The 21,023-nt window shown below is 46.8% G+C and overlaps 1 non-coding gene across 1 annotated transcript; it reads right to left on the bottom strand.

Annotated features, from left to right (window-relative positions):
• Window positions 1-20,669: 20,669 nt before the first annotated feature.
• MIR3937 (microRNA mir-3937) lies at window positions 20,670-20,781 on the bottom strand. The gene has a single exon (NR_106641.1). It is a non-coding gene; the product is annotated as a microRNA mir-3937 (primary transcript).
• Between the last annotated feature and the right edge of the window lie 242 nt (window positions 20,782-21,023).

The following is a 21,023-nucleotide window of genomic DNA, read 5'->3' as shown; positions in this document are numbered from 1 at the left end:
AAATAAGACACAAAATGGCTCGCTCGGCAGCCCCCCCGCCACCCTCCGAAGGTCTCAGTAGAGCAGTGCGTTTATGAGAGACCTTAAAAGTGGTTCACATTCTGCCACGAGAGCCCGGGAGACAGTCATTGGGTTATGTAGATCTGTCTTCCTGGGTGTTTTCCTCACTGAAGGAAGCAATTGGCAGAGCTGCCATGGAGCAAAGGGAATTAAAAAGCTTATTTCAAGCTTAGACCACTGGGTGGGAATAATAACAGTAATATTATCTAGTATTTATTGAGCATTTACTGTGTGTCAGCCCTGCGTTGTATACTCAACATTTTCTTTTTGCATGTGAACCTGACCATAATCCTAAGTAGATACTATTATTATTTCTCTTTCATAGACCGAAGATAAGTACCATGTCCTGCAGCTAGCTCTTTTTAAAAGATTTGCCACCCTCCTGGCCACACGGCTTAGTTCTCTGCATCTTATGATATTCAATTTAATCAATATTGATTGAATGCCTGAATAATGCCAGTACTGGAGGAAGATGGGGCTCAAGGAGAGAGAAAGAATAGAGTGTCTGCACCTGAGGGCTTATAATCCAGGCAGGGAAGGAGAGCCAGACCATTTTCAGAATGGTTCCAAATAGCTAGCCACACTACAGGCAGCTTCTTTTGCATGTGACCATATTGGAGACAGCAGAGTACAGTGGGAAGGTTGTGGGTGTTGGTGTACCCTTCCCTCAGACCTGGGTTCAAATCTTAGCCCTGCTTCTTGGTTTGGAGCAACATAATTAACCCTTCTGAGCCTCAGTTTTCTGTTCTGTAAAATGGAGGTGACAATACTTACTTAGGACTGCTATACACGTAGAGTCTGGCATAAAGTAGGCTCTCAGTGATGTTCTCATCTGGCGTGTGGTCATCAGGGGGAGAGCATGAGAAATAGCGAGTGTGGGGTAGAAAATGACTTGGGGCAGAGCATGGAGGGGGAAGAAGGCTGGTGGAATGGATCCATTCAGGTTGATTTTGTGCCTGGTTGTTCATACACACACAGGTGCACACACACTGCATACGCAACACACACACACACACACACACACACACACACACACACACACAGTACGTGCTAGACCACAGAGCTGGCAGAGAGGTTAGGAATTGGGAAGGGAAGCTCAATGAGAAATGCCAGTGAAGCTTGGTGGCCAACTCTGTCCTTGGTGAGGACTCAGTGCCCCACGCCTCAGGGTTTGGCCTTTGGTTCACTCGCCCCCAAGCCACCGGCTTTCTGCTTAACTAATGATGAGAGAATATTTAACCACCAGTAAGGCCTGGCCACCCACCTATCAAAAAGGTCCCTTGGTGCTCTATTGGGACTGGGCCAGGGCTCCAGAGTTAACCCTTCAGCTGGCAGATTATAGGAAAGTTGGCAGTCTAGGTGGCAGGAGAAACCCTTAGGGAATTTGGGTCGGTGGTTATTTACTAACCTTCGCCTAAGTATTTCAACATCTTTTTTTTTTTTTTTTTTTTTTTTTTTTTTTGAGAGGCGGTTTCGTTCTTGTTGCCCAGGCTGGAGTGCAATGGTTTGATCTAGGCTCACTGCAACCTCTGCCTCCCGGGTTCAAGAGATTCTCCTGCCTCAGCCTCCCAAGTAGCTGGGATTACAGGCATATGCCACCATGCCCGGCTAATTTTGTATTTTCAGTAGAGACAGGGTTTCTCCATGTTGGTCAGGCTGGTCTTGAACTTCCAACCTCAGGTGATCTGCCTGCCTCAGCCTCCCAAAGTGCTGGGATTACAGGTGTGGGCCACCGCGCCTGGCCTCAGTATTTCAATGTCTTAACACTTGGTTCAATTTTACCAGTGTGCCTGAACATCAATTCTGAGCCTAAAGCTTGCTTTCAATTTCAGCAGCTTTGCCATAATGCTTACTCTGTGCAAGGCACTGGGAGTGCGTTGGTGTCGAGAGAGAGATATCAATGTAACTGGAGTCTCTTACCTTGTAGTTGGGGAAGCAAATTCCAGCCCCTTGTTAGTGGAGTAAAAATGCAACACTCAGGCCCAAGCTGCCTAGATAAGCAGGAGGCCCAGCTCTCCCTGGGCTCCTCTCCTGGCCTGCCCAAGGCACCCTGCCCAAATTGCTGATCCTGTGTGCTCTCACCTTCTCGCACAGCCAGAAATCAGCTGCAGCTCTTTCACATTGGAGGATTGGTAACCGGCCCTGAAGAGGGTTGCCCCAGAGATGCCGCTGGGAGCAGGTGGGCCCTGGGCAGTCTGAGACTATCCCTGTTTTGTCACCTTCAACCGGGGGCACCAGAGCGTGCTGCTGTGAGCATGCTTGAGGTGATTTGGTGGGAGCTGTGTGCCCAGACTTGGCTACTGCCTGCTACCAAGGGTAGAGCCTTGCCCAGACCACAGGGCAAAGTTCCTCCTGGGGCTTCTTCAGGCTACAGATGATCAGAAATCCTGAAGTTACAGTTGCTCCCAGGGTCACTTTGTCAGGGGCATCCATGTTTTTGGAGGGTTGGGCTGGGATTGATACTTCTGGAGCAGGGACAAGGCTGCCCCATGGGGCCTGGGTTGTCTGTGCTGTGGCTACATCACAGACAGCCTCGAATGCCAATATGAGGACTTTATATTTGTTCAAGGAGGAACTATGAGTCAGTCTCTTTGGGGTGCAAGTGACAGAAACCCAACTCAAACCAGCTACAGCAAAAAGTAGAATTTATTGGTGGAGACACCTGAAATGTCCAACAAATAGCTTCAGACATAGCTGGATTTAGGTGCTCAAACACTAATTTTAGGGCTCTGTCACTTCATTTCCCAGCCAGCCTCAAGCCACATGGTGGAAAAGATAGCTGCTGGCAGCTGCAGGCCTCATCCTACCCTGGTGGAAACAGTTCTTATCTCTGGGAGAAAAATCCCAAGGAGGGCCCTGATTGGCTGACCTAGTGTTAAGTGCCCAATGACTGTGCCCGGGTATTGGAATACGCTGATTGGCCAACCAGGGCTGAGTCCTGGAGTCCAGTGTATGGGGCGGGTGGGGGGGTCGTGGAAGGCTCAGATCATTTAATGAAATTGGTTGCCCAGAAGGAAGAAAGATTCTTTCACTAGAAGATGGGGTGCTAGGCAGACAATTGCAGTAGTTATCTACTACCGGTTACCAATTGAGCTTTCTTAACTATTGGCGGAGTTACTAAGTTACTAAGGCGGCTTCAGAAGCTTCTTCCGAATGCAGGCTGGCCTTTCAGATTGCCCTGTGGAGGTGCCTGAGGCTGCTAGCCAAGGGGGCTGGCTCCTTTCTTCACCCCCGCCGCCCCCACTCTACCCAGCTGCATCCATGTAGCCGGGCCATTTGGATCAGGAACAAGGGCTCTCCTTTGACTGTCTGAGGCATTCGGGACGGCCTCGTGCTTGCCCAAAGGGCTGCGCCTTGTCTAGATGTCCAGAGGGGATGGTTTCATGTCTTTGACAAGGCTGCCTTTCTGGGCAGGAGGATCTTAAGGAGGGAGATGTCTGCAGCCTGGGCACCGGGTGATAAATGTCCCCACTGGAATGCAGAGATGAATTCTTAAAAAGAAAAAAAAAAAGGCTTTCATCGGTTGTTGCAAAGACCTCAAACAAGAGGGTTTTCTCATCCTAAACTGCAGGACGGTGTGGAGGAGGGGTGCTGGGGAAACAGGGAGTTGGGAGAGGATGGCCAGTGCTGGTGACACAGACACTTGACTGTGAAGCTCAGGACACTCACCAGAGCAGCAACCTCTTTTCCTCTTGAGTAGCCCACAGGCGATGGCCGTTCCAGCCTAAGCCTGCCCTCCCGCTGGGTGCGCAGTGGCTGTCTGTTACCCAGCTCTGGAGAAAGGGGGTTGTGTTCGCCTCACTCCCCCCAACCCCCATCCCCTGCACAGCCCCAGAGCTGCGTCCGAACAAATGGCATTGTACAGCACAGGACAAAAAACGCCGTTCATTCCCCATCCATGCCTAGGGACAAAAAGCTGAGTGTGGCTCAGTTTGCTCTGGTTTAGGAAAGATGGAACTTGTGGTGGCAGAGAAGGCTGGGAGCTAGGGACAAGGCAGGGAAGACTAGAAGACACAAATTAGCTCTGACCACATGAAGGGACTGTGTGACCCAGATCCACCCAGCAAAGAGGGCTGTCCTTTTGGTGCCCCTTGACCTCCTGGCACAAGAACAAGTCACCCATAGTGGGGACTGATGGCTACGTCTCTGACAGTTCCCCTGTTAGGCCTCCTCCCCTGGAGAGAGCCCTCTGGCCTTTACGGATCTCCAGAGGTTTTTGTTTACTCAAATGGTATTTATGGGGTCAATGCACTGTGGTTAGTTAAGCATGGGCTTGGGGATCAGACAGACTTGGTTTCTAAATTTGGGTCATAGTTCCATCTGCATGTCGTTTGGCTTATCAATTGCCTTCTCTAAGTCTCACTTCCCCCATCTGTAAAATGGAAATAACCATAGCATCCATCGGGTGGTTGGGAGGATCCAATGACACAATCCACGTAGCATAAAGCCTAGCACCTAGGAAGTGTTCAATCAGCATGGCGCATTAAGAAGTACTATTGGTAGCAGCGTTCACAGTATTAGACATTTTGGAGGGGGAAATGAGAATTCAGGAAGTCCCACCTTATAAATAAATTCTGTTCCAAAGTGAACTTGTAAGTCTCTTATTGGGACCTAAAAACACAGTTCCCGTAGAAACACTGCTAAGAAAAGTTCTGAGGTTCCTGGTTAACCCACAAAAGCCTATTTAACTGTCAATGTACCAGAAATTGCGGAGTGGTGGCTTTAAAACATGGCTGAACATTCTTTCGTGCTTCTCCCATTGAGAATTGGGGTCTGTATCCCTTCCCTTTGAGTCCAGTGGGCTTGTGGCTGCTTCAGTCACGAGAAGATGGCAGAAGTGATATAATGTGACTTCAGAGGCTGAGTCACAAAAGGCCATGTGGCTTCCGCCATGTTTGTGGAAAACTCATTCTTGGAGGCCTGAGCCACCATGTAAAATGCCTGGCAAACCTGAGGCCACCATGCTGAAGAGGCCATGCAGAGAGGCCCTGGGACCACAAGGTGGTGGGGAGCAGAGAGGAGAGAGGAAAGAGGAGAGAGGTGTGCCCTGTGAGTCCCTGTGAGTCCACAGTCATTCAAATCACTCCTCACCATTGGAGTCTTCTCAGCTGAGGTCCCAGACAACATGGAGCAGAGTCTGGCCACCCATGCTGTGCCCTGTCTGAATTCCTGACCCGTGACATCTGTGAGCTTAATACAATGGCAATTTTTTTTAACCACTCTATTTTGGGGTAGTTTCTTATGCAGCAGTAGCTGTCCATAGCACTATGCTCTTGTAATGAAGACTCTGGCTACACTAACAGTGGCTAACAGTGGTGAGATCTGGCTGTGTGCTGGGCACTGTGCCAAGTGCATTCTGTGGCTGAACTCAGCCACTCCTCTAGAGCACCCTAAGAGAGAAGCTAGTAGAAAGTAATCATTGTCCTTAAATACAAACACCACCAACTGTAACTTTAAATGGAGAAATTTTCTTATAGCTCAATACTGGGGCTTGAAGAGAAACAGATATTAATTAGCTAGGTCTGAGGAGGCACATGGAAACTTTGCAGTGATTATGGATGGTACTTCTAGACAATTTCAAGGGTTGTTAGAGATTGATGACATTGACTCTTTATTTTATCTAATTTCACTTCAAAACAGCCTTTCTTTTCCTTGGTTCAGTTGTATCTGTTGCAGAATTTCATGTGGCATCACATGGTTTTTGGCTCAAAAATGAAATGAAGAAAAAGAAAAAGAGATTTTTTCCCCCTGTGATCGCCCGCCAGACAAGATTTGGATGAGAGAAAGGTAGAAGGACAGGGATAAAAGAATGAGACAGATGTAGCTTGAGACTCATCAACTGAGCAGTCAAAGTTGAAGAAAGGTAGTAAAAAGCATGCCCTCCCTCTCCTTGGGTTGGTGATGGGATGGCAGGAGAGATATATCTAGATGGAGGGAATGTTTCCCTTGGGGTGGGCTGAGTCATTGGCTTTGATTGCTTACCCCTCTCTGCATTCACTTCCTGGCCATGGTTTCATCACAGGGGGAGTTGTATGTTCCTATCACTTGACTTTGGCCTTGACCATGTGACTTGCTTGGCCAATGGAAAGGAGCAGAAGGGATGATGTTCTGGCTCGGGGCCTAGGCCTCAAGAGGCTTCATGAGTTTCTGCCTGTCCTCTTGGGTCTCTGCCATCGCCCCAGCTTGCACTGGTCCCAGGAGGAGGATGAGAGACTTGTGGAACCAAGTCTCCCAGCTGACCCACAGTCTTGTGAATAAGAAATAAATGCTCATTGTTGGATGCTGCTATGATTTTGAGATTGTTACATAGCAACAGTTGACCCATACATGAGTAATCCAGCTTATTTAGTATCTGGAGCAAATGTGAGTTACTGGAGGGGGGGCATTGAATAGATGGGGAAGGAATTATCCAGTTGATGGCTTTGTACTGTGTGAACCTAACTGGACTGAATTATGTTTCCCAGAATTCCTTTCCTTTTTCTTTCTGTTTGGGGTTGGCCAGAAGTGAAATTTTTGTGCGATGTGTGGGTGGAAGTGAAGCAGCAGCCATTCCTATACTCTCACAGTTGGGAGGAAGGCTGGCAGGCGCTGTCACAGCTCACACGTGTTGTCACTGATCTGTGGACTCACCTTGCTGGTGTGGGTGGCAGCAGGGCCCACAGCCCCTCCAGTGCCTGCCAGACCTCCTCCTTCGGCTTCTCGGAGTTCTGGGGCTGGCGTGTGTGTGGCTACATGGTGGATGGCACTGGCCTAGCCTGCAGGTTACCCATGCCTTTGAGGTTGGAGGTATTGAGAGATAGATGCAAGTCCCAGTTTGTCCTCGAAGGCTCAGTTTGTCCTTGGTCCCCTCCATTTCACACCCATCTTCTCTTCCTGAGTGCTGCCCATGCTGCCTTGAGAGCCATCACCAAGCACAGAAGCAGCAGCCTTCCCTAGACTGCTGAAGCAGCTCCCTCACTGGGGCAGGGTTGATGTCTATGATAACTCCTGACTCTTTAGAGCACTTAGAGTGGTTCTGCTTCCCTGGTCAAACTCCAGCTGATACAACCAGTTAGGCAACTGAACACAGAAAACATTTGCAAGTCTGGTGTCCCTAACCACCAAGGTGCCACATCCCTGCATTTAAGGAAGTCTTACTGAGGGGAAAAGACAGAACGTGATGTGAGGTGTTAGGCCCTTGAGCTATGTTCCACAGCCCCTGCAGTGGTCTAGCCCAGCCCTCCACCCTGTGGACTGCAGAGGAGGACAGGCAGCTGGAGGGAAATTACCGCTTGGAGCGGGGAGAAATTGGAGATGGATTTTGCCTCTAGCAGCCTTAGAATTGGTCTCTCTAGGCTTCTAGGCAGTGTTATTCCAAAGACAAGAGAAAGCCAGGGAGAGGAATGTGGAAAGGAGAGAGAACTGCGGTCACTCTCTCTCATGTGGAATCTGGATGTAAAACTTGTTTGGTCCTTCCCATCTTCCTGTGGACTAAGAGCTTCTGCCCCACAGCTCGTGCCTGGGCCAGGCTGTGAACCAGGCAGCCAACAAACACCACTGATTTTGGCCTTCCCTCTCAGGGGGCTTCTCTTCTGTTTGTTACACTGTCGGTTTTCACGCTGCCTGCCTTTCAGATAGATGCATGTTCAGCCACAGCTAATTTGGAATTTGTTTCTCCAAAAGCATTTAGAATTGTTTTTGCCTAATGCATCAGACTTAAATCCTGGGGCTAATTAATACCAAGGCATGAGAAAGAAAGGAGAAAGTCAGTTAAAATGCTGAGTAGAAATGAACTGGAATAACCTTGTCTTCAGCCTGGCCCTTTTGCAGTTCGCATGTGTTGACGAGATCATAGCTGGTGCCATGCTTGCTTCAGACATTGCCTCCTGCCCAGGTGGGCAAGGGACAGGAAGAAAAGAAGTGGTGTGTGTGTATGTGGACACGTGGGTGGTATAAGTGTGTTGTGTTTGTTTTGTGGGCTGCATGTGCCCTGTGTGTTGCGCATGTTATGTTTATATGTTGTATATGTCACATTTGTATGCATTGTATGTGTCATGTGCACTACCTGTATTGTATGTGTGTTGTGTTGGTGGGATTTAGGTGTTGTGTGCATTCCAGATTTGCATTGTGTGTATTGTATGTTGTGTGTGTGTTGCCTATGGGCATTGTGTTTATGTATTTTTTGTGTTGTATGTGTATGCTGAATGAATGAAAGATTTTTACTGCCAGTTCCCCAGAGCTGTAGGGGCTTGAAATGAGCTTTCAAATATAAGACTCATTGTATTTGGCTTGGAATTTGTCATCTTCATTGAAATCAGTGCGGTGTTCCCATACACTTCAGCCTGAATGGAAAGGGGTGGGGACGAGGGCTGGGCTGGGTGTGAAGCTGGAACATTTTGGGGTTCTCCAAATGCTATGGTCTGAATGTTTGTGTCCCCCTAAAATTCATATGTTGAAACCCAACCCCCAAGGTGAATGGGATTAGGAGGTGAGGACTCAAGATCAGTAGATCTTGAGGGTGGAGCTCTCATGAATGGATCAGTGCCCTTAGAAACCTCAGGGAGGTCCCGGGTCCTCTTCCTTGATGTGAGGACACAGCAAGAAGGCACCGTCTATGAACCAGGGAGCGGGTCTTCATCAGATACCAAATATGCCTGTGCCTTGATCTCAGACTTCTCAGCCTCCAGAATGGTGAGAAATACATTTCTGTTGTTCATAAGCCACTCAGTGTATTGTATTTTGTTATTGTAGCCCAGTCCAACTAACACACAAAAGAAAGTCTCTTTCAGCTGGAATTGTCTGTATTGGGAGGTGAACGTTTGGGGCTCCAAAGGGAGGTGGTGAGAAATGGTTTAGAAGTAATGTCCCAGGGATGGGCAGTGCTAATGCAAGGACCCAGTAATTGGATGAAGCACAGTGGTGAAGGAAAAGAAAGGGGCCCTAGTCCTGGCACTCACATTGCAGGCTTGGCCCAGCCCCTCACTAAGGGTGAGGGGGCCTCTTTCTTTGAATCCACAGGGAAAGGCTCTCATGCAAACCTGGGCCTGGGATTACCATGAAAGTTCTCTGTGCTGGGCAGTAGAATGAGCTGTTGGCAGAAGGAGTCAGGAGTCAGCACATAGACCCAGCTTTGGCATTGAACAGCAGTGTGACCTTGGTCATATTCCTTGTCCTTTAGTCTCTGTCTTAGCTTGGGTTTCTCTAGAAGACACCTGGAAACAAGAATTCAAATGCAAGCAATTTATTTGGGAAGTAATCCCAGGATGGCAGGGAAGATAAGGAAATTAATAAAGGAGGAATTATCAAACTAGTTTCTACTGTGGGAAACTGGAGGTCGGTCCTGCTGGGGATCTTTGGAAGACAGTGCAGAATATGCCACAGTGACATTTTGATGAAGGGGTGAGGGAGCTGGGGTATTCATACACCAACACCTGTCAGTCACTGGTTGCGGGCTGCTCCTGGAGCAGCAGCAGACATTAATTCCTAGCATTTCTGGCCTGCTGCAAGTATAGGCAGGGCAGGTGCCAGGGGCCAGAGAAAGCCCCCAGGCAGAGATGAGTCCTGGCAGTGGGAACTCAGGCTGATCTTCACCAGAACGGGAAAGCAGAAGAATGGAAGGGTGGAGCGTTGATAGTCACTACATTTTTCTTTTCTGTAAAATACGGAACTTGAACCATATTATCTTTAATGTTTCTTTCTATCGTAATACTCAGTGACCTATGAAATAATAATTCTTTATTCCTTCTTTCTCTTATTGATTTAGTAAATATGTGAGCATCTACTATGTGTCAGACACTTTTTTTTTTTTTAGACAAGATCTTGCTGTGTCACCCAGGCTAGAGTGTGGTGGTGTGATCATGGCTCACTGCAGCCTCAAATTCCTGGACTCAAGTGATCCTCCCACCTGGGCCTCCCAAAGTGCTGAGATTACAGGCATGAGCCACTGTGTTTGGCCCAGACTCTGGTCTTGATGCTTGGGATACACAGGGGAGCAGGCAGACAGGTAGAGGACAAGCCTGATATAAGCCCGTGCTACAGAAGAAGTTAGAAGCCAGGTTGGGGTCATGACAAACAGGGAGGTGGAATTGACTCTGGCTGCAGCAGTCAAGGGTGAGGCAGGAATCATTGATGGAGGAGCAGGGATTTGTCAGGGGACAGCGGGGAGAAAGGCATTTGAGGAGGCAGGAATAGTATTGCAGTGGCAGAGAGATGGCATAGTTGGGAAGCTAAAATAAATAAAGAGATGGCGTGTTTGATTGAGGTGGCCAGAATCCTGAGAGCAAGCCAGAAAATGTTAAGAACAAGGTTGGATAAGTGCACAGGGCATGGAGGACATTGGGGCCAATGTCAAGGATCTCTGTTGTTAGTTTTTTAAATTAGAGACAGGGTTTTGCTATGTTGGCCAGGTTGGTCTTGAACTCCTGGCCTCAAGCAGTCCCCCAGCTTCAGCCTCCCAAAGTGCTAGGATTACAGGCATAAACCACCGCACCCAGCCAAGGATTTCTGTTTGATCTTGGAGGTGCTGAGGAGCTCTCAAAAATGTTTGCTCTAGGGAGAGACAGGGTGGGTTTGCCTTTCAGAAAGATCACTCTGATCACAGTGGGAGGGAGTAAAATCAGAGGTGGGGTGATCAGTAGATAAATGTATTGGTCAGCTGCCATAACAAAATACCACAGGTGGTTTAAAGAACAAATATTTATTCTCTCACAGTTCTGGAGGCTTGAAGTCCAAGATGAAAATGCTGGCAGGGGTGGTTTAGGGTGAGGCCTCTCTTCCTGGCTTGTAGACAGCTGCCTTCTTGCTGTGTCTTCACATGGCTGTGTGCCTGTGGGAAGAGAGAGAGTGAGCTTTAGCATCTCTTCCTGTTCTTATAAGGACACCAATCCTATTGAATTTGGGCCCCACCCTTATGATCTCGGTTAACGCTAATTGCCTCCTTAAAGGCACCATCTCCAAACTAGTCACACTGGGGCTCAGGGCTTCAGCATATGACTTTTAGGGGGCAGAGTGGACAAAATTCAGTCCATAACAGAAAGTTATTGTTTCTAGGAGAGAGAGAATGAGGGACTGAGCTTCAGCCGTGGCTAAGAATGAGAAGGCAGGAGCAGTGATAGCAGATGCCCAGGAGTTAGGTAGGAGAGAGGGAATGAGAGGGATAAGGGTGAGGAGGAGCTGGCAGAGCTTGAGGCTTTTCTACAGATGCCATTGGCGCTCCACCCTTCATGCCTGTGGCCTATCTCTGAGTTCACCTGCAGCTCTGCCCCTCCTGCACACTGACAGCTTCCCACCTGGGCTGCCCAAGCCTCCCTGATGCTCTGTCTGAGGGCTTTCTCTGGCACTGTGGGAGCTGCTCAGCAGAGGCAATGGTCAATCTCAAAGTTTCAGGGATTTAACGCTCCCCAGAGCAATTATCAACCTATGAGGGACAATGGGTAAAACCCCACCTTCCCATGCTTTGGCTTGGAAATTCTATTTTTTTTTCCTTTAGGCAGCGTCTCACTCTGTCACCCAGGCTGGAATGCAGTGGTGGTGCAATCACGGCTCACTGCAGCCTCAACCTCCGAGGCTCGAGTGATTCTCCCACCTCAGCCTCTGGAGTAGCTGAGACCACAGGCAAGCACCACCACGCCTGGCTAATTAAAAAAAATTTTTTTTTTTTTTTTTTTTTTTTAGAGACAGGGTCTCACTATGTTGCCCAGGCTGGTCTCAAACTCCTGGCCTCAAGTGATCTTCCTGCCTTGGCCTCCCAAAGTTGGTGGGATTACAGGCGTGAGCCATTGCACCCAGCCTGGTGGGAAATTCTGAGGTATGCTCTATGTACTTCTTCAGAGGTCCTCCAGCAAGATAGAGGCCCAGTTGCCCACACATTCTCCAGGTTAGCCTCTTTTCCCAGTCTCACTGCCCAACCCCTCCTCTGAGATCACCTCCCAAATGAACTACCTGCACCCAAGTCCTTGTTTCACGATCTGCTTTGGGAGAAACCCGAACTGCCACAGTTTGTGAATGGGCAGTGGGAGTACTGGAGTCCCTGTAGTGGGATGGGGCTTGGGAGGGAGAGATGGTGAGTTCAGGTAAGGCCATGCTGAGACTGACACTTGGCCTGTGGGCTGCCGATGTAGCCTGCCAGTCAGCAGCTGGCATATACCACCAGAACCTGGAATGACATCTAGGTGTCCTCTTCCCCTGCTCCTGGATGGCCAAGAACGGGAGCCTGATTTTCCTCAAAGCCGCTCCTACAGGGCAACTGTGCATACAGTTGACTTTCTGAGGTTCGAGCTCATGCCGATTGGGGTGGAGATTTACATCAGAGTCACATAAGCAAGATAACTTGGCAGAGCAAGGATGGCTGATGGTCTGTATTCTCCCTTCACCACACCACTGTGCATTCCTCACCAGCCACCTTCCTGGATGGGTGCCCGTTGACTGCTTCCTCTCCCACCAGCCCACCTCTCCTCTCCTCTCCTCTCCTGTTCATTCCTTATGCACAGGCATTTTATTGACCTCATTTAGTGGTCTCCCTCTAAAGCATACCTTTAGAGCCTCCCCTGCCCATTCAAGGTATTTTCCTAAACAAAGACTATTTCCTCCCTAAAAGGAACTCCATTACCAGACACTCAGATAATCACCTCACTCTGCTACACTGCTATTTAAGGAGGAGGGTAGAGGCAGAGCTGCACATCAGGGAATTCACACGGGGGGCTACTTGACAGTTCCAAAGTGCCATCACATACATCATCTCACCTGATTCTTCCTTCATCCGAGAGAGGGAGGTCAGAGAGGGAAAGGGGTAAAGGATTGCTTAGGTGAGGCTCCCAGGGGAGACTGGTGAGGGGGTTGGGGAAGCAGGGCAGGGAAGCCTAGGGAACCAGGCAAGGCACAATCTGGGGCCAAGTCTCAGCCTTAACCTGATCCCACAGGGCAGCACTGGAGCATGAGTTATACCTCTGAGTTTAGCCCAACTTGAGGCAGGGAAGCTGGATTTTATGCTCCCATGCCATTTGCTCTTTGACTAAGTGTCTCCCTAGGGGAGCATAAACTCCCAGGCACTTCCAGCTCCGCACAAACTGGGTAAAGCGGCTCTAGAAGCCCCAAGCCAGCTGGCTAAAGAGAATCGCAGGTGTGGGCTGTTAGAACTAAAAGCACACAGAAGATGGGGGAGGACACACAGATGTCAGCAAAGGGATCTGAGGGGGTCAGAGCCAAGCATGGGCAGTGTCTGCTGCCCTGGCAGACTCATGGTATCCTGTGTATTAATTTTCCATTGCTGCTTAACAAATTGCCACCAACTTAGATGCTTAAAACACCTCCAATTTATTATCTCACAGTTCTGTAGATCTGAAGTCCTGGCATGATGTCACCGGATTTTCTGCTCAAGGTCTCATTGGGCCGACATCAAGGTGTTTGTTGGGGCTGTGGTTCTCATCTGAGGCTTGGGACCCTCTTCCAAGCTCACTGGTTGTTGGCAGAATTCAGCTCCTTGGGGTTGTAGGGCTGGGGCTCCATTTTCTGGAAAGCTATTGGCTGGGGACTGCTTTCAGCTTCCAGAAGCCACTCGTAGTTCCTTGTCATGTGGCCCCCATAGGCAGCCCACAGGGTTGCTTGCTTTCTTCTAGGCCTCCTGGAGCATGTCACTCTGCCTTCCTCTTCTGCCAGTAGCCAGAGAAAACTCTCGGCTTTTACAGGGCTCACATAATAAGGTCAAGCCCACCCACGATGATCTCACTTTTGCCATATAATGTAACATGATTATGGGAGTGATATTTCATCATATTCAGAGGTTCTCAGAGGAGAGGGGATTATACAAAGGCAAGAGTCACTGGGAGCTGGGGGTCATCTAAAAATTCTGCCTACCAGGCCCTGCATTCTTGCAGGTGTTTCTGAAGCTAATCTAGTGAGGCCCGTAGCATGATAGTAGCTGTTTCAGACCCAGGTGTTGGTAGATTCATGGGCACTGGAAAATTCCTGGACCTTGTCCTGGTCTGCCAGTAGCGGTGGTTATATCGCTGGATAGTCAGCTGACAATTGGCAGATGGTCCTTGGCGTCTGTCTTGTTTCCTGTGAAAATCATTCGTGTGAGACTGGCAGAGGATCCCAGGGAGATACATACATTCAGCATTAGCCATGTCTCTTACTCTTCCTGGTGATGCTTGAGGCCTGCTAGTTTGAGCAGCATGATCCACCATTGTGGCCTCTACATTCTGATCTTCGATTCCCACTGTTGCCACCACTAACTGTAGCTATATTAAGACACTTCTGTACCCCCTCTTAAGTGTCAGGAGTCCAGTGATATTCAGCACTCCCCCCATATTGCGATTGTGTTTGGGATAGGTTTGGACTTCCAGCCTGTATTAATCTTGCCTGCTGCAACAAATAAACCCTCAAATTTCAGGGTCTTAACACAACCAAATTTTATTTCTATTTTATAGAAAAGTCTGATGCAGATCTTTCTGGGTGGTATATGGCTGTCTTCTATGTGGTGATTCAGGAACTCAGAGTTCTCTCTTGTGGCTCTGCTATCAGCTAGCGACAGTAGTTCTCAAACTTTAGTGAGCAACGGAATCCCCTGGAGGGCTTGTTAAAACAGATTGTTGGGCCCCACCCCCAGAATGTTTGATTTAGTAAGTCTGGAGTGGGATGTAAGAATGTGCATTTCTAATGAATTAACAGATGTTGCAGACACTGCTGGTCCAGGGACCACACTGAGAACCACTGCCTTAGGACTTGAGTGTCCACAGTTTCCAGTCTAAAAGAAAAGGAAAGAGAGAACAGAGATGAGGCAAGCAGGTGTACTTCTTAAACGCCTTAGTCTGGGAGTGATAAACATCATTTTCTCTCTCATTCAATAGATGAGAGAACTAGTCACATGGCTGGGAAATGTAGTCTCTGGTTGCACAACTGTGTATCAATGACAACTCTATACTATGCAAAGCGGGGGACACAAATTTTGGTGGAATAACTAGCTCTCTGTATTACCTTCCAGGTTAGGGCTGTTGTGAATGGATTGAGTTTTGTGGCCCAAAAGTCTCAAGTGGACACGGTCAAGGTTCAAGGCTCAAGGAGAGAATAATTTATTTTGTGCCAGGGACCTCCATGGCACAGCTATTTCCATATGACATAGTCTGATGGTGAGCTGCCAGACCCAGCCCAATCCTATGGGGTCCCACATTTCAGCTCCAAGCTTTGAAGGACACACTGCCCTTCACTTTAGAGGAAGGTCCACCTGATTTCAGGACATCACCCCAAACAATGGCTAGACCAAACCCATCAGTCAGACCTCAAAGATGCATCAGTGTTGGTGCCCACCCCTGCCCACCTAGATCACCAGAGCTGATGGGCCTCGTACCTTCCTGCTGCCATGTTCCGTAACAGTGATGCTGTTCCCAAAGTCTAGGACACATGCTTTCACTAACCCTCAGCCTCCCATTCTGCTCAAGACCCTTGCAGGATCTGGCTGAGCTCCAGGAGACTATACATCTCTTTCTAGATCCAGCACATTCCCGACCCACTGTTGGTAAGATAAAACATTTGAATTTTCTCATAGAAGTAATGGATCTCCACTGAGCCTCCCCTTTCACCCCTGCCCCAGCCTGTTTCCTTGTTGACAAATGGCATTCATCACTCAATTGGGTGGTCACCACTTAGAGTACAGTCTGGAGATGAGCACTCATCATGGAAAGGTTGCCAATTTCCTGTGTCTGAGAGGGATTAACCACCCAGGAATGAAAGGATGGCATGTTTTCAGTTATTGAGTGGGGAAAATATTAAAAACATATACAAATAGCAATGCCAGAAGAATAATAAGGACCACTTCTAACAGAAATCCAGAATGTAAAAGGGTTCTATTCAGGCTTAGAATTCATGGCACATAATGTCAGATAGTTCTTCATTATTTCATTGAGCACACAGTTATTCAACTCCACTGTGTACGCTGAGTCATAAGGCTCCCTGGAAAACTACAATTGATAGGTTTAAAGAGCCACTGAAACAAAGTGGAAGGGGAATTATTAACAATGATGATCTGGCTTGCTTCCAGATGACAAAATGATCCAACCGAAAGGTTAGTTGCAAATTCTGTCATTTGGTCATGAAAATGACTCCAGTTAGAGCCCTGCTCCTGGCATCAGAAAGTCTGGCTTTTGATCTCAGCTCTGTTGCTCAGTGGTTGGGTGACCCTGGGAAGTTCAGCTTTCTTCACTGTCCCTTAGACTCCTCGTTTTGGAGATTTCTAAGGTCCGTTTCAGCTCTGACAGCCTCTGAATCAGGTATTTTCCAACTAGATACTTACATCTGAACTTGCCTTTCCTACTTATATCATCCCAGCAACAAACATGCGGATAAAGCCATGATCAACTTTACGGCTGAAAGAAGGCACATTTATTGGGTATAGAGGTTTTGTTAAGGCAATTCAAGTTAACGCGACTGCTCCTTAAATTACCAAAAACATATAAAAAGGGGAATTTTGTTAATGTTAAGAAAATGAAATAAGTGGTGATCAGTGAGATAAAGGAACTCATAATTGAAGGAATACCCTCTTAGTCATAGTGGATGATGTCAAAGTGGCATACTTATGTAGTTAAAAGAAAAGAACTCAAAAGTGGATTAAATAATACTTGAAGAACCTATTTCTTGAAGGGTACTTTATAGACATTATCTTTCTAATTCTAACCTCAACCCTTTTGTGATGGTTAATTTTTGGTGTCAACCTAACTACTTTCAGAGATACTTACAAAGCTGGTAAGGCATTATTTTTGAGTGTTTCTATGAGGGTGTTTCTGGAGGAGATGGGCATGTGAATGGTGAACTGAGTGGGAAAGATCTGTCCTCAACATGGACAGGCACCATCCAATCAGCTGGGGACCCAGATGGAATAAAAAGGTAGAGGAAAGGTGAATTTGTCCCGTCTCTCTCCTGGAATTGGAAACACCCTTCTTCTTCTACCCTTGGACATAAGAACTCCAGGCTCTCTGACCTTTGGACCCCAGGACTTGCACCAGTGGCCTCCCCTATTCAGGCCTTAGGCCTTGGACTGAGAGTTATACCATCAGCTTCCCTAGTTCTGAGGCCTTTGGACTTGGACTGAGCCATGTTACTAGCCTCCCTTGTTCTCCAGCTTGCAGATGGCCTATCATGGGATTTTGCTTCCTCCATAATTGTGTGAGCCAATTCCCCTAATAAATATCTTCTTTATCTATCTATCTATCTATCTATCTATCTATCTATCTATCTATCCATCTATCTACGTATCTATCTGTCTGTCTATCTATCTATGTATCCTTTTGGTTCTGTCTTTCTGCAGAACCCTGACTAATATACAGTTAAAATAGGTATCATCATCCTCAGTTTACAGATGGGGAAATTGAGGCTCAGATAGAACTAATTGCCCAAGGACACCCAGCTGGGAAGCAAAACAGAGCCATGTCTTCCTGAATCCAAAGCCCATATATGTTTTTCTCATACTCAGAATTACCTCTCTGGTTAATGACTTAATAGTACTACTGAAATATAAAGGCAAGAGTATTTTTAGGTAGAGACCAACAGAAGAGATACTAAGACAGAGTTCTAATTATGAAGGAACAATTCCATTCAGCAGGCCAAACATTCTGCCAGGAGTTTTACTATCGCATATAGTGAAACTTAGGGCAGTGGCTAGCCCTTATGATTGCAATGTTTAAAAATATGTGCACAAATGTAAACCAGTACATTTATCTGTCAGAGATACTTAAGTAAAGAATATCAGTATCACGGCCAGAAATCTCAGAAACTGGTGGATTTCATATTTGCTTATATAAATACATTTTTGCTTCTAGTTCTGGAAATACTGTGATCAAGATAACCTGAAAACCCATTTTCCTCAGTTATCTAGAAATAAACGAATATTTATTTGAATGAATAGATGAGCACACAGGAAATTGACAGGGGCTGTGAATGAAAAAGGTACTGAAAACTAGGGCAGTGAGCTTGTGAATGATTATGTGACTGTTTTAGGGTGGGGACAAATGGGGAGAGACAATGATTCTGTACTCTAGGTCCTTAGACCATTTAATGTCCACTTGAGGTCGTGGGAGGGGTGGGTGGGGGGGTGACAAAGAGTTGATGCTTTGGGTCCCTGTAAGGCAAAAAAGTTGGACATGTGATACATACATTCTGTAAAAGTGGAAACCTCTGTGTGAGGGTAGATTAGAAAAAAATCTGCCCATTGACCCAGAGGGGTTTGTCTGTCATGGTCTAGGCTCCAAGTGGGAAAAAAAAATGTCTCCTGAGAAATTTTTGAACTATATCTTATGAGGGTTTGGAATTAAATATATATTCCTTATGTGGTGCTGGAGCCCCAAGCTCAGAAATTTTATTTTATTTATTTATTTATTTTTGAGACAGAGTCTTGCTCTGTCGCCCAGGCTGGAGTGCAGTGGCACAATCTCGGCTCACTGCAACCTCTGCCTCCCGGGTTCAAGTAATTCTCTGCCTCAGCTTCCCGAGTAGCTGGGATTACAGGCACCCACCACCATGCCAAGCTAATTTTTGTATTTTTAGTAGAGACAGGGTTTCGCCATCTTGGCCAGGCTGGTCTTGAACTCCTGACCTCGTGATCCACCCGCCTCGGCCTCCCAAAGTGCTGGGATTACAGGTGTGAGCCACCGTGCCCAGCCATAAATCATTATAAAAATGATAGTGAAACCTCTGGACAGCTTGGCAAAAACAAAAACAAAACTTCACAGAAGGAGACCCCATTAATCAGGCCTCACAAAATTCCTACACATAAAGCCATGTTTATGATGAGCTCACAATTCAAAAATATAAAACAGTTGAAAAAAGATTTCACTATGAGCAAGAGACAAAAGGATTAGACACTCAAGAACTTCAGATAATGAAACAATCTATTAGAGACCATAAAATTTGCTTTTTTTTTTTTTTTTTTTTGAGGCAGGGGCTCACTGTCACCCAGGGTGGAGTGCAGTGGCTCAATCATGGCTCACTGCAGGCTCGACTCCCCCAGCTCAAGCAATCCTCCTGCCTCATTTAAAAAAATTTTTTTTGTAGAGATGGGGGTCTCCCTTTGTTGCCCAGGTTGGTCTTGAACTCCTGGGCTCAAGCAATCCACCCGCCTTGGCTTCCCAGAGTGTTGGGATTATAGGTGTGAGCCACCATGCCTGGCCCATAATTAGCATGTTTAAGATGATTAAAAGCTTATGTTTTTAAACAATGAAAACATAAAGGAAAAAACAGACACTATGAAAAGGAACATGCATGTATATTTTTAAAAGAAACTAAATTGAACTTCTAGAAATAAAAAAATATAGTCACTGAGGTTGGGCATGGTGGCTCACACCTATATTCCTGGAGTGTTGGGAAGCTGACATGGGAAGACTGCTTGAAGCCAGAAGTTTGAGACAAGTGTGGGCAACATAGCAAGACCCTGTCTCTACAATAAATAAATAAATAAATTAGCTGAGTGTGGTAGTGTGAGTCTGTAGTCCTAGCTACTTAGAAAGCTGAGGCAAGAGGACAGCTTGAGCCCAGGAGCTTGAGGCTGCAATGAGATGTGATTGCACCACTACACTTCAAGCTGGGCAGCAGAGCAAGACTCTGTCTCAAAACAAAACAAAACAAAAAAAGAAACCTCAAAAAACAAAACACACACACACACACACAGTCATTGAAATAAAAAATCTCAGTATATAAGTTAAACAGAAATTATTGAACCAGAGAGTGATGTCAAAGAATTACCCAGAATGCAGCACAGAGAAACAAAGAAAAGGGAGGTGAAAGGATATGGAGAATAGAATAAAAAATTCTCATATATAACTAATTGGAGTTCCAGCGGGAAAGCATAAAGACAATGTGGGAGAAGAAATGTTCAATGACATAATAGCTAGGAATTTTTCAGAATTTATGATACATAGATTCAGAATCCTCAGCAGGATAGATTTCATAACTTAGTATGCATATTGCTCTATAAAAAGGTAAAAGTGAGCTGGGAGTGGGGGCTTATGCCTGTAATCCCAGCACTTTGGGAGACTGAGGCAGGAGGATTGCTTGAGCTCAGGAGTTCAAGATCAGCTTGGGCAACATAGGGAGACCTTGTCTCTACAAACAACAAAACAAAACAAAATAACAAAAAACTAGCCTGGCGTGGTGGCCTGTGCCTGTGGTCCCAGCTACTCAGGAGGCTGAGGTGGGAGGATTGCTTGAGCTCAGGAGTTTGAGGTTGCAGTAAGGTATAATCTTGCCACTGCACTCCAACCTGGGTGACAGAGTGACACCCTGTTGCTAAAAGATAAGTAAATAAACAAAAAGGTAACAGACACCATTCTACCAAGTACATTCATATCAATCCAGAGCAAAATTCTAGGGACATCAACACAGTAGCAGTGTGGGTAGAAACGAGAAGGATGCTAGAACATGCTATATAGTACTTTTCTTGTTCTAAGGCAAATGTATCTATTTCAGTTGTTATGTCCATATAAAAATTACTCTAAAATTTAGTGGCTTAAAATAACCACAATCATTTTATTATCTCTCATGATTTCTGTGGGTCAGGAATTCTGGAAAGGCTTAACTGAGTGGTTCTGGCTTGGAGTCTCTCATGTGGTTACAATTAGACTGTGTCTGAAGCAATGTGGGAGAAGCACATTGAGATGCCCATCCAGCCCCCCATTGCTACAGCCGCCTGTTGTTGTCGAGCTGAAACAACAGGCAACTGTAGCAACTGAGGGCTGGTTGGGCATTCTTCTCTCTTCACACGGTCTCAGGGCCTCTCTAATTGGCCTCTCTACGTGGGCTATTTGGGCTATTTATAGCATGGCAGCCTCAGGATAGTTGGACTTTAAAAATGGTGGTTCAGGGCTCCAGCACCAATGATCCAACAAGCAAGGTAGAAGTTGTGTCGCCTTTTTGGACCTAGCCTTGGAAGTCATTGAGTGTCACTTACAATGCATTCAAGTTACACTCAAATCACAAGTCTGCCCAGAGTTAAGGCAGAGGAT

This window comes from Pan troglodytes, chromosome X, assembly GCF_028858775.2.
Source record: "Pan troglodytes isolate AG18354 chromosome X, NHGRI_mPanTro3-v2.0_pri, whole genome shotgun sequence".
Classification (NCBI taxonomy): domain Eukaryota; kingdom Metazoa; phylum Chordata; class Mammalia; order Primates; family Hominidae; genus Pan; species Pan troglodytes.
The sequence above is the reverse complement of the archived record's forward strand: the minus strand, read 5'-3'. Positions and strand labels throughout refer to the sequence as shown.